This window comes from Montipora foliosa, chromosome 2, assembly GCF_036669935.1.
Source record: "Montipora foliosa isolate CH-2021 chromosome 2, ASM3666993v2, whole genome shotgun sequence".
NCBI lineage: Eukaryota > Metazoa > Cnidaria > Anthozoa > Scleractinia > Acroporidae > Montipora > Montipora foliosa.
The window spans coordinates 56108503-56122301 of record NC_090870.1 but is presented as its reverse complement, the minus strand read 5'-3'; the positions used below and the strand labels follow the sequence as shown (position 1 = coordinate 56122301).

The window sequence follows — 13799 nt, the reverse complement described above, 5'->3', positions numbered from 1 at the left end:
CGTAAACGATCGAACGAGATAGAATAATCGCAAAAGTTTTACGATAGTGCATAATTATATTTTGAAGGGGCGTTTTCATCTAGGCCGTGTCGCCTTCGTAGATCTTTTAGTCCCTATTATGAAAAGGCATCTGCACTCGTTGACAGCAAGTGCTAACAGCGAGATAAGCCAATTAATTAATTAGAATCGAAAACAAATCGTGCAACTTGCTGTAACTTTCTGAAAGCGCGGGAACATTCGTGAGCGATAGCCACGATGCTTTTCATTGGTTTAAAAAAACGGTGATGAAGAGGACTTTTAAGCCAATAAGTTTACTTCTGACACTGGATAGAAAATCCAACGTGCGCCGACGTACATGTTTCAATTTTAGGTTGAAGCTAAAAACGTCAACGTGAACTGCCGTCAAGTTGAAAGCTCTTGTTAGTAAATAAGTGGAAAATTATTCTATGAAGCACATTACCCAAAATTAAAAAAACTCGACCTGGAAACACATCAGTTTTCAATCAGGATTGGATTCAGTCTTAAGGCTCACTCTTTCGTATTCGAAATGCAAATTTGACGCCCATCTCTGAGTTTCTGCGGTCCGTTACTATACCTTTCGCACGGACGTCTTTCTGGAGTCACAATTACCCTCCGCATATAAGAAAGGGTAAGATACAGGTCATCAAAATATACAATTATCTTGCTCTTTGCCTTGAATACACCTCAAAAAAAAGTTTTCCTCCACAAACAGATGGCCGTTTCACAAATGACTTTTCGGGCCCCTGGTTTACAGCACGAGTTTTGTAGCAGATTCGGGCCGGTGATTTAATGCAATTTTGGGTCAGTCTCATTTCATTTTTTTTCCCCCTTGTATGCTATTGATGTGTCAGCGTGAAAACCGATAATGCAAAAAGAAACGAACTGATTTCTGGTTCACCTGTTGCTACCAGAAAGAGCGACTAAAATAGCCTGTGAAGAGGGTTGTGTCTTAAAGGCTGTGTCACGGCGGTGCGTTAATTTTATGTAGTTTTACCACTGAATTATCTATACCCCCTAACCGCTAAGCAACTTAACGTTCACCCAGAAATTACACTGATTACAGTACAAATCAAAGCCTCGTGACAAAAAATGTCTGTGGAGCATATAAAATTTAAGTTAACAACAGAGAGTTTCTTTCTTAAAAAAACAATGGAATCCATTTTTTTTTTCATTTTTGCCAACCGCAGCCCCCTATTGTATTTGCTGTTTTATTCAAACGTTCCTTCAATGGCTTAAGTATTTATTTTTACCGGTTTCGCCTTATTTGATTGCCAGTGTCCGGTTGCTCAGTGAATTTGGCTAAATTTAAATGTCGTGACAAAGTCTCGTCAGTAAGCGAGTTTTCCACTTTTGTTGAATGAAACATCCTACCTTCACACACTTACTCCACTTCACTGCTGCTACTTCACTTCACTGCTGCTGCTTCGAACAGTGCTAATCAGTGCGAAGTAGTGCTAGTTGAAACAAGACCAACTGCAGTTGTATGTGATACTGTAGAATGATCACTTCGATTTCTTAAAGACCTTCATAGTTTTCGGCATGGGCAATTTGTCACTACCTAAACTGACAGCCTTAAAACTTCATTAAAACTTCAGTAAGATCAATTTCTCGTCTGTGAGTACGACCTAATTACTTTTAGCTTTGGAATTTTGCCGACAAAAGGATGCTGTCACTCCCAATGTACACTGTGCGCAAACGTAGTCGAAATTTTTTTTTTATCCCAGCTGATTTGTGCTGAACGAATGGTCCGTCTTTGTAACAGACACTGAACCGGATAGAGATTGCGCCAACACAATTACCAGAAATAAAGATCAACGATCAAACCAGGACTGACAACAGACATACGCACTTTACAACAAAATTAGCTATTACCTTCTTCCAATTAATTCAACCCTGTCGTGTGAGTTGTATAGTACTTTCCGGTTTGAGATGAAATGGAATCTCTGAATCCCTGAAGTTTTTCAGATTTGCTTAATTTGTCAATGAAAGTTCCGGATCTTCATTTCATTTTCTGGTATATCTTTAAAGTCGACTTTTTTTTAAAGATAGGCTGATTGAAATCGGCAAATGTCTCTTATTTCTCAACCGGAAATTAAAATGTGCAATTACCGTTTAATACGTTTTCTTCACTCTGGATAGAGCATGAAACTTTAACTCCATTTTAAGAGAACAATCTTCCCTTAAATGAAGAGAATTCTCTTGAGAACAGAGGTCTTGACTGGTTGAAATTGCCTAATTTTAATTTAGGCCACCACTGGTGCACCAGTATTATCTTAGAAAAGTTCTCAATTTTACCATAAAAAGTTAATTACTACCGCGAGTGACAGCTATTAAGCCGTATCATCCTTTCTGCATAAGACCTAAATTGATGAATGTGAATGAAATTAATATGCTTTACGTTTTTTTAATATTTTGCAGCTAACGGGCCATTTCGTCAAGGCTTTGTTCGCTGGGGAGGCGTGGTGAAAAGCCAAAGTCTTTTTAGCACAAAGACGTGGATAAACTAGACTCAAGATTACCCCGAAGACAATTAAGAAATTCGAGTTGTCATCAGCAAAGGCGACTTTATAGTCATATGATACGTCAAATGTCAACGCCACGTGAAATCACTTCGTCGGGGACGTCACAAATACATTTTCTGGAATGAGGAAAGGTAATGCAGCATATTTTTGAAAACAAAAATAGGTGTCGACTTATGCAACACAACATCTCAAATCATATTCTCCCAAATACGGCTGTACTAGAGATGTACATTAAACGTTTTATATATATATATTTTATTTTTTTTTCTATTTTCTGAAGTCGCATAAACCTATTTGCATCAATAATGTGTGTACAAGCCCAATAAAATTTAATAAAAAAGTGTAATTTGTTTAATAAAAAGCCTGACCTAAGATGTAAGAAAGTTTGATACCCGAATAACGCATTTTTTCTCTTCTCGCAGAGATTTTATTTGTTGGCAGGTCACGTGACATCCCTTTGAATGATAAATGTACGGGTCCGCAAATGATCCTAGAACCGCAAACGGGCCCCTGGTCACAATCAGTTTAGATTTGCGTCCAAGTTAGTTTTTGATGATTGTATCCCATAATTAAACGTGGCAAAGTTAATTTATAACAGTGTGGTAAGAAACAAAATTCAGTCTTTCTGGAAAACTATAACGAGGCAGAAACCTGTTGTGAGCCATGATTTAAAGTGATTTTAATAAAAATAAGCGCTTCTCACATTAATTGTCTATCCAGACCATTCCACGCTCCATGCCATTCCTTACTTTTTTTCCGGGATCATTTGCGGTACAGCTTGGGGATCGTTACTCGAACCCTGCGTGTGTTGCCAGGGTTGTTCGAGAAACGGGCCCAAGGTCACAATTAGTTTAGAATTGCGTCCAAGTTAGTTTTTGATCATTGTACTGCCGACAATGAAATGTGGCAAATTTATAACAGCGTGGTAAAAAACAAAATTCAGTCTTTCTAAAAAACTTTTATGAGGCAGAAACTTGTTGTGAGCCATGATTTAAAGTAGTTTAATAAAAATAAGCGCTCTTCACATTAATTTTCTATCCGGACCATTCCATCTTCCATGCCATTCCTTACTTTTTTTCGGGATCATTTGCGGTCCAGGGATCATTTGCGGACCCGTACATATCCCAAAAATTATTTTTGTATGCCAATTTCAATAGAATTTAACGAGGACGTTCTCCTTAATAGAAAGTTTGTCATGTTAGAGGTGAACTCGACATTAATTCCTGAGCGAATCCTAAAGTCTTATTACAAAAGTCGTATTTTCAAATAAGTGTGTTTAACTTGAAGTGTTTAATTAATCTACAAATCGAATGTTACTTGGAGCTTTCCCGTCATGAAGAAATTTAATTACTTTGGTCTACGGAAAGCCCAAGGCCAGCTTAAGTATTTTCTTAGAAACATTAAAATCATCTCGTGAATGAAGCCTGAAAGTTCCCAGCACCAAGAGATTTATGTTGATGCAAAAGTACTCAGTTACCGAATCATTCAACACAGCTTTCACCTCGGGCAAGTATTGCATCAGATTCATAAAAAAATGCGTAAAGACCACTTTTACTTTTTGCCGTAATTTAAAGAAAAAAGTTGCCTTTGAGTGGCCGCCCTGATAAACTTGTTTTAGTCTAAAAATGAGTTGCCTTAAAAAAATCCCTGATAAATGATACCAAGTAAAATGAAAGGCATATAATTACGGATTATGCATTGAGTGAAAAAAAAGCCCCTCGCACTATAGTGCTTCGACAACTTAACAAGTCGCATACATCACCATGCAAGAGAAATGAAACTGGATCAGGCCGTCATTTCCTCTATAATCCGAGTTCATTGCTTTTCATCACGGACTTTTATTAGATTATTTATCAGGAATACAACATCACAACAATTTAACTTTCTCCTAATGGATGTGGTTAGTAGAGCATCGCGCTGGTATCGTAGAGTTCATTCATTTGGTTGGCTTACCCCTCAACCCAATTTGATACCCTTGCTCAATAGAAAAAAAATAGCAAGATTCCATTTTGGAGGGAATTCGAAGTAAAGAAAAATCAATCATCTAAATGGCGTTTTGTTTAAACTAAAGCAATTTCTTCCCCACAGAGATATCATGCTAAAAAGCGTGAGGGAGTTCTGTGTTTCTGAAATGTCTATAGGCGTTTCCTTACAATTAGACCACGTAACATGCTCTCCTCTTGGGGATGCCGAAATGTGGCAAACAAACCCGGCTCAGTTCTGACGATGAAACAGCGTTTCTGAAGTATGGCGTGATGTATAGCGTTAAAGGTCTGAGCACTTGCCTTTCGGTTAGCAGTTTTAGTTGTGAAGGTTACTTTCAGTTGCTAAAGATAACTTCAGTTGTTAATGATGGGCAAAACGTACATGAGGTTTCTGTTTATAGTTGAGAATGGCGCTGAAAAACAATTTAATGACGATGGAGAGAAGATTACTTCGGGATGCTCCTGTTTTACTAAATCCTAACAATTCGTTACATTTAATGGAAAGTAACTGAAGATGTTTCTAAAAAGAGTATTTTAATTATATCTTCAAAACTCATTAATAAGTCACGAGGCTAACAGCCTATCAAAACATCGATAAAACGTCACGTGTACGAACCTTTATACCTGGTAATCTATAGTTGTGGTTACACTAGCCCTTTTACCTACGGGTAAATAGCGTTTGCGAACGGGCAAGGACCTCTTTGTTTCACTGAGTAACCGCTTTCCCTAGACCGAAACTTCCCTTGGGTTATTTCCATGGATACATCAAAAAGAACTTCCCAGGACAGTTCCTTAACCTAAAAAGTATGGTTTATCTGCTCGTTGAGGTGGCTTGGCCAATCATAAAGCAGAACGTAGCTAATACACGAACATTCTTATTTAATTAAACCCCTTATATTTTACCCTAATATAATTAGGGATCTTCGTGTATTAGCTACGTTCTGCTTTATGATTGGCCAAGCCATCCCAGGGAGCAGATAAACCGTCCTTTTCAGTTCAGGAACTGCTATGGGAAGCCATTTACCCTCCGAAAGGCCTCAGACCTAAGTTTTGTGTAACCACAATTAATGATCATTCTGGCGGCTTTGATTTCAGTCCTAAGGGAGTGCGGGGCTGAATGTGCAAAGAATGCAATTATCGCTTATTTTGAAATGAAACGATCTTTATATAAAGATTACTGGTGACCTTTATAAAATGGTCCTAATCATTTTCATCGCAATTTCAGCCATTGCAAACTTCCGGGTGGATACTTTTACCCATCCTCCTTATAAACTTCGTCAACAAATTTTGTCAACAAAAAAATTCAACGACTCTGCGGTCATGTTATCAATGGGCCGGATTTTTGATTTTGTCCCGTTCCACTTCGTACCCTTCTTCTTCGTTCGCTGCTTGTTTGTTGAGCCTTGCCTTTTGCCAATGTCCGAAAATGTTAAAAGACCATTTTGTGACATATCGTGTTGATTTTAGAACGGATTTTTCCGACACAGTGCTTTTTCATGGGCAGTTTTCAATGGCTCATCCTCGGTGTAAAAACCTGTGAAACTCACGGATGACGTAACACAAATGAAAACAAAAGAGCAAAAAAACATCAAACAATAATCTAACCCTACCACCAGCTAACAAAACAAAGAAAAAGTTTCGCAGGTTTTTACACCGAGGAAAACCCGAAAGTGGGCTATTCCAGGTTCATCCTGTATGAACGCCTCGAAGCGTCTTCTTTCAACGTTACTGGCCTTTGGGGCCAGGCCTGGACGCTTTGAGAAATACTGGAAACGAAAGATTATCCAAGATGGCCGCAGTCTGACTTTGATAATAATTTCTGGGGTTTCTTTCAAAATACGTGTATGTCCCTGTTTAGAATGTTATCTAACTGCCAGTATGTCGCATCTCCATTTAGTAATTTGGAAGACCTTTCCTGGAGACTCCTTTTGAGAAAGATGGGTGTCCATTTGTGCTTTACTAATGTGGTCAAACTGGCAAACTGTGCGCGTGAAGATTTAAGAAGCTTGTTTGGAAATTTATCAAGCCTGGAGAACGACCGACCACTAGTTGTCCAGGTGAACAATCGAAGTTCTTAACCTAACTTTGTCGGAGGCCATTGCAGGCAACGTTACCTAACCCTACCATGAGCTAACAAAACAAAGAAAAAGTTTCGCAGGTTTTTACACCGAGGTAAACCCTTTTCAATTCTCTGAACTTTCTCTTACGCAGCATTTTTAACCAACCTCCTTCAACCATCGACAACAAAGAAAAAGGACTTGAGGGGAAAAGGGGGCTTCTAGAATAGACCATATTCAGTATTCTCAGTATTGGACTGGAACTAGCTTGCAATGGAGGCTAATGCGGGGAAATACATTAAAAAGTATTTGTATTTGAAAAGGTTCCCCCGCATTAGCCTCCATTGCAAGCCAGTTCCAGTTCAATACTGAGAATACGCGAATATGGTCTATTACCACACTGCTTAGAAAGGTCCACTTCGTTTTCTTGCACACTGACATCTTCCCCTCACAATTTGAATTATTGTTCGGACTCCCGAGGGAAACGGTTTTTGTGGATTGTTTTAAAAGCCCTTCAGGTGCTCCAAGTGTCCCGAATAAAAGACATGAGAAGAAAAGTTTACGGAAAAATTCTTAATTATAAAACCTAACCTTATTGCCATTGAGGGTCGCAACCTTCCTGTGTGATTTATTTCCAGATTCAACGCGAATTGAGTCATTTTCAGTTCCTCGGTTGTCAATTGTTGTAATAAAATCCCAAGGCTGAACACCCCAGTCGGGAGAGTCAACCCAACGAAGCCAAAAATCGCAGACCAAAATGTCCCCACGGCCACAAACCTACCGTGGAATTCAAGGGCAAAGGGTTTTCTTTCATTTCACTCCGCCAGCTGCGCAATCGAAGCCCTGCCAGTGACGTCTAGGTAAGTTAATAGGGAGTTTAAGCACACGCATTTTTGAGACGCGGACGGCAACCGGAAAGGAATATTTTGCGTCCCAGGACAGTGGTGTCCCCAAGAGTTTTATACTAATCATCTCTAATATAGAAAAGATACTTGGAGATGTAAAGACAAGTCAAAAGGGAAAACAGCTCACTTCCGGTTGCATTCCGCGTCTCAAAAACGCGTGTGTTTAACTTCCCTAGTGTCCCAAACCAAAAGATAGAACGACGGAATAGCTCCTCGTCCACTTTGAACGCGACACGGTGACTGTTGAATTCGGCTTGGTAACCTCGCCAGGAACAAAGAAAGACTCACGGGGGGTACTAAACCGCAATTTGCCATCGAGACTTTCGCTTTGGCACCCAGGCTGAGATCGAATTGTCTGAAGTGCCCAATCAAAATCGCTCAGCGTCGTGTTTACAAAATTTGACAACTCGGAGGAAACCTAAGAGGAAACCCTCCCTGGAAAAGTTTCCCTTTCACGGTAATAATAGCTGGAATCTCAGGAAGGTTTCCCCCAACTTCAGTCATGTACGTATGTTGTTTATTTGCGCAGCAGAAAGTTTCACGTTCTCTGATATTCCGCACGATGTTATTTAAATGTGTGTGATTACATTTTTTGCTATAACTTTCAGGGTAAAATTTAATGCGGGCCAGAATCAAATACCTTTTTTTTTACCTGAAGACTATGCAGAGTTGATCCACTTAAGGTGTTCGATTCGTTTTCTATCTTTGTTGAACCCATAAGTTACCAGAGAACTTTCCATTTGGTTTCAGTGTTCTACAGAACAGCACACTTGGTAAAATATTAGAAGTACAGCTCACTTTGATTTCGGCTCGACGGGCGACAGATTGTTGTCGAAGTCCATTACTCGTCGCTTTTAAGATTCCATCGCCTGTCTTGTTCAGTATCCAATTGACTTATTCAGCTTCATAAGGGTATATTTTGTTCAAAGATCCGCTAAAACGCCATTCGCGTTACATGACTTTCGAGGCCATTGCCGGTTAAGTTAATCGTTCTATTGTGTCCACCAGAGAAATCTACGCATTTCCCACTACTCTCTCGATCCTAAGAAAATACGCGCAGAAGGCTCTATGCACAAAGACACCACTTAGCAGGGTAGTGACAGGCAAGACTTTTACCGACACGGAAAATAAACAAAAAATAAAACGAACAAATCCCACCCACTTTCTGACTGGGATTGCCATACTGGCAACCCAGTAAAAATGAAATTGTATTTTCAACCTCCTCAGCTTTTGCCGAGCTTTCATTGTCGATGGGTGGATCCTTCGGTTTTGACTACATAGTCTTTTTCAACGTCGAACCACAGGCAGACCACCCAAAGGATACGATAGCGCGTGACGTCACGTTATTTTGAGACAGTTCTGACAGTTGTAACGGCCGATTAAACTAATCGAGGAAAATGTTCCATAAAAACTTCAAATCGCGATGTTTCTTTTCGAAGACTCATTTTATGGACAGCCAGATAAATGACATTCACTCACCTGCTATTTTCAGCGTTGTCCTGAGTGAATTGATGGGTTTTTGGGACGCTTCGATTTCCTCTTCAGATCACACGCGTCGTCACTTCTGTATATATTTGCCTCGAATTTCCTTTTTTTTCCTTTTATTGCAGCCATACGCACAGCACTGTGTTCCATTTTTGCTCATAACTCCATTACCGTCGGTCCATTGGCAAAGTGGCCCCAACAAGATGGCGCAGTTTGAAAATACGCGGGCTTTAGCGCGAGAACAATAGGTTGCTCGATCCAGTCTTTTTCGAGGTCATTGGCCGGGCCTTGCGCTATCGCGCCGCGGCCTCAAGTCTCACGCTTCTTGCGATTAAACGCTGAAAGGCCTGGGAACGAGTCTATCTCGAAACCAGGTTCTGTCTCTCTGCTCCTCCAGAGAGCCTGGGTTCGAGGTGAAAATCTCCATGACATGCGGTTTAGCACCCCCGCGAGTCTTTGTTTGTCCCTGAAGGGCCGGTTACTCAGCCAAACTCAACGGTCCCCGTGTCGTGTTCAAGTGTACGAGGATCTTTTCCATTGTTTTATCGTTTCGTTTGGGACACTAAAAGCTGCCTGACGTTGCTGGCAGGGCTTCGATTGAGCGGCTAGCGGATTGAAATGAAAGAAAAACCTTTGTCCTTGAATTCTCCGGTGGATTTGTGGCCGTGGGGACATTTTGGTCTGCGATATTTTGGCTTCGTTGGGTAGGCTCTCCCAACTGGGGTGTTCAGCCTTGAGGTTTTATAAAAACCGTTGACAACCCAGGAACTAAAAATAGGCTCAATTCTCGTCGAATCTGGAAAAAAAACTCACAAGAAAGACGCGACCCTCAATGGCAATAAGGTTAGGTTTTTTTCGTAAACTTATCTTCTCAGATCTTTCATCGGGATTTCATACAAATCCCTATATTTTTTGTTGGCTTTCCCCTTACACTGAGCCTGGGGCGCCAAGACAGTAACCACAAAACCTGTTGTTTTCAATATCTTGATGCCAACACCCGCCCTCATTTCCTACTTCCACGCATAAGATATCTGTGTTTAGTCACATGAGGAGCTTAACTTGGGTCAGGAATGTGGGTCCCCGCTGTTTACGTAAAAAAAATTTACCTAAATCTCAGTGGGAGTTGTAACAAGACTCACACGAGCGAGAGACAAAGGGAGAGAGAGGTGTTAATCTCGACACATTTGTTGGGCCGACTTCGTCATAAAGTTTTTAATGACGACAAATATCTCAAATTACTTTAAATTAATTTTGAGTGATAAGTCAAAATAGTCCAGAGGCACAATAAATCAATTTGAAATATTTTCTAAAACACGGTTTACAACGGCCAGCATCATGCAATTAAAAAATGGAAAATTTTTTCTTTATTCTCTTTATTTCAAATTAATTTAAACACAGGCAAATTATATCTTAACTTTCAGGCTACCGATATGCAACTTGTTTTGCCCGGCATACACTTTTCTCAACAGCAACGGTGAATTGGTTCTTTTCTGATTTTAAAGCAAACCATTTTTAAGTTTTATACTTATGGAACTCGATAACTGAGCTATTACTCCTTCGGACATCTGCTTCCCTTATTCTCCGGTTAAACACGAAACGTTAGTGATGTATTGGTGTATTTGTTAATTTAAACACAGGCAAATTATATCTTAACTTTCAGGCTACCGAGAGCCAACTGGTTTTGCCTGGCATACACTTTTCTCAACGGCAACGGTGAATTGGTTCTTTTCTGATTTTAAAGCAATCCATTTTTAAGTTTTATACTTATGGAACTCGATAACTGAGGAATAAAACTCAACAGCTATTACTCCTTCGAACATCTGCTTCCCTAATTCTCCGGTTAAACATGAAACGTTAGTGATGCATTGGTATATTTGTTAATTTAAACACAGGCAAATAATATCTTAACTTTTAGGCTTCCGAGATGCAACTTGTTTTGTCTGGCATACACTTTTCTCAACAGCAACGGTGAATTGGTTCTTTTCTGATGTTAAAGCAAACCATTTTTAAGTTCTATACTTATGGAACTCGATACCTGAGGAATAAAACTCAACAGCTATTACTCCTTCGAACATCTGCTTCCCTAATTCTCCGGTTAAACATGAAACGTTAGTGATGCATTGGTATATTTGTTAATTTAAACACAGGCAAATTATTTCTCAGTTAACTTTCAGGCTACCGAGATGTAACTTGTCTTGCCCGGCATACACTTTTTTCAACAGCAACGGTGAATTGGTTCTTTTCTGATTTTAAAGCAAACCATTTTTAAGTTTCATACTTATGGAACTCAATAACTGTAACTGAGGAATAAAACTCAACAGCTATTACACCTTCGAACATCTGCTTCCCTAATTCTCCGGTGAAACACGAAACGTTAGTGATGTATTGGTATATTTGTTAATTTAAACACAGGCAAATTATATCTTAACTTTCAGGCTACCGAGATGAAACTTGTTTTGCCTGGCATTCACTTTTCTCAACAGCAACGGTGAATTGGTTCTTTTCTGATTTGAAAGCAATCCATTTTTAAGTTTTATACTTATGGAACTCGATACATGTAACTGATAAATAAAAGTCAACAGCTATTACACCTTCGAACATCTGCTTCCCTGATTCTCTGGTTAACAAGAAACGTTAGTGGTGTATTGGTGTATTTGTTAATTTAAACACAGGCAAATTATATCTTAACTTTCAGGCTACCGAGACGCAACTTGTTTTGTCTGGCATACACTTTTCTCAACAGCAACGGTGAATTGGTTCTTTTCTGATGTTAAAGCAATCCATTTTTAAGTTTTATACTTATGGAACTCGATAACTGAGGAATAAAACCCAACAGCTATTACTCCTTCGAACATCTGCTTCCCTAATTCTCCGGTTAAACATGAAACGTTAGTGATGCATTGGTATATTTGTTAATTTAAACACAGGCAAATTATTTCTCAGTTAACTTTCAGGCTACCGAGATGTAACTTGTCTTGCCCGGCATACACTTTTTTCAACAGCAACGGTGAATTGGTTCTTTTCTGATTTTAAAGCAAACCATTTTTAAGTTTCATACTTATGGAACTCAATAACTGTAACTGAGGAATAAAACTCAACAGCTATTACTCCTTCGAACATCTGCTTCCCTAATTCTCCGGTGAAACACGAAACGTTAGTGATGTATTGGTGTATTTGTTAATTTAAACACAGGCAAATTATATCTTAACTTTCAGGCTACCGAGATGCAACTTGTTTTGCCTGGCATTCACTTTTCTCAACAGCAACGGTGAATTGGTTCTTTTCTGATTTTAAAGCAATCCATTTTTAAGTTTTATACTTATGGAACTCGATACATGTAACTGATAAATAAAACTCAACAGCTATTACACCTTCGAACATCTGCTTCCCTAGTTCTCTGGTTAAACAAGAAACGTTAGTGGTGTATTGGTGTATTTGTTAATTTAAACACAGGCAAATTATATCTTAACTTTCAGGCTACCGAGATGCAACTTGTTTTGTCTGGCATACACTTTTCTCAACAGCAACGGTGAATTGGTTCTATTCTGATGTTAAAGCAAACCATTTTTAAGTTTTATACTTATGGAACTCGATAACTGAGGAATAAAACCCAACAGCTATTACTCCTTCGAACATCTGCTTCCCTAATTCTCCGGTTAAACATGAAACGTTAGTGATGCATTGGTATATTTGTTAATTTAAACACAGGCAAATTATTTCTCAGTTAACTTTCAGGCTACCGAGATGTAACTTGTCTTGCCCGGCATACACTTTTTTTTAACAGCAACGGTGAATTGGTTCTTTTCTGATTTTAAAGCAAACCATTTTTAAGTTTCATACTTATGGAACTCAATAACTGTATCTGAGGAATAAAACTCAACAGCTATTACACCTTCCAACATCTGCTTCCCTAATTCTCTGGTTAAACAAGAAACGTTAGTGGAGTATTGGTGTATTTGTTAATTTAAACACAGGCAAATTATATCTTAACTTTCAGGCTACCGAGATGCAACTTGTTTTGTCTGGCATACACTTTTCTCAACAGCAACGGTGAATTGGTTCTTTTCTGATGTTAAAGCAATCCATTTTTAAGTTTTATACTTATGGAACTCGATAACTGAGGAATAAAACTCAACAGCTATTACTCCTTCGAACATCTGCTTCCCTAATTCTCCGGTTAAACATGAAACATTAGTGATGTATTGGTGTATTTGTTAATTTAAACACAGGCAAATTATTTCTTAACTTTCAGGCTACCGAGATGCAACTTGTTTTGCCTGGCATACACTTTTCTCAACAGCAACGGTGAATTGGTTCTTTTCTGATTTTAAGGCAATCCATTTTTACGTTTTATACTTATGGAACTCGATAACTGAGTTGCTGAGTGTGTAAAATTTCATTCCGGGATAATTGATCATGATTTCCCAGCATGTCACAGGCAGGCACATACAATATTAATCACATACTTATCGTTTTCCTGCTATCATGATATCCTGATATCATGAAATTGAACCTAACAGCAATTATTTTACCTCAACGTTTGAGCGTGATCCCGTATACTGAGAAGGCTTCCAGCACCGAATTCCCCGACATCAACATTAGGGCCGTTTATACGAGAGAAAATAAGCCGCGGCTAACTCTGGCCGCGGCTTACGTAAGCCGCGAAAGGAACTATTTATACGAGTATAAACTCCCAGGCCAGGATAAGCCGCGGCTTGAGAAAGCCGTGAACGTGGATTTTGTACCATTTATACGGGGTGTTCGCGGCTTACGTAAGCCGCGGCCAGAGTTAGCCGCGGCTTATTTTCTCTCGTATAAACGGCC

The 13799-nt window shown here is 39.3% G+C and overlaps 1 protein-coding gene across 2 annotated transcripts in view; it reads right to left on the bottom strand.

Annotated features, from left to right (window-relative positions):
* The window catches only part of LOC137990986 (5-hydroxytryptamine receptor 4-like), a 21639-nt gene extending 7840 nt beyond the window's left edge, over positions 1–13799 (bottom strand). The window contains exon 1 of one of the 2 annotated variants that reach the window (XM_068836115.1): positions 13508–13799. The gene's annotated coding sequence lies outside the window, so the exon portion shown is untranslated. Of the gene's footprint in view, positions 1–1392; positions 1471–13507 lie in introns of those variants that run through there. The other variant, XM_068836116.1, reaches the window with a different exon arrangement.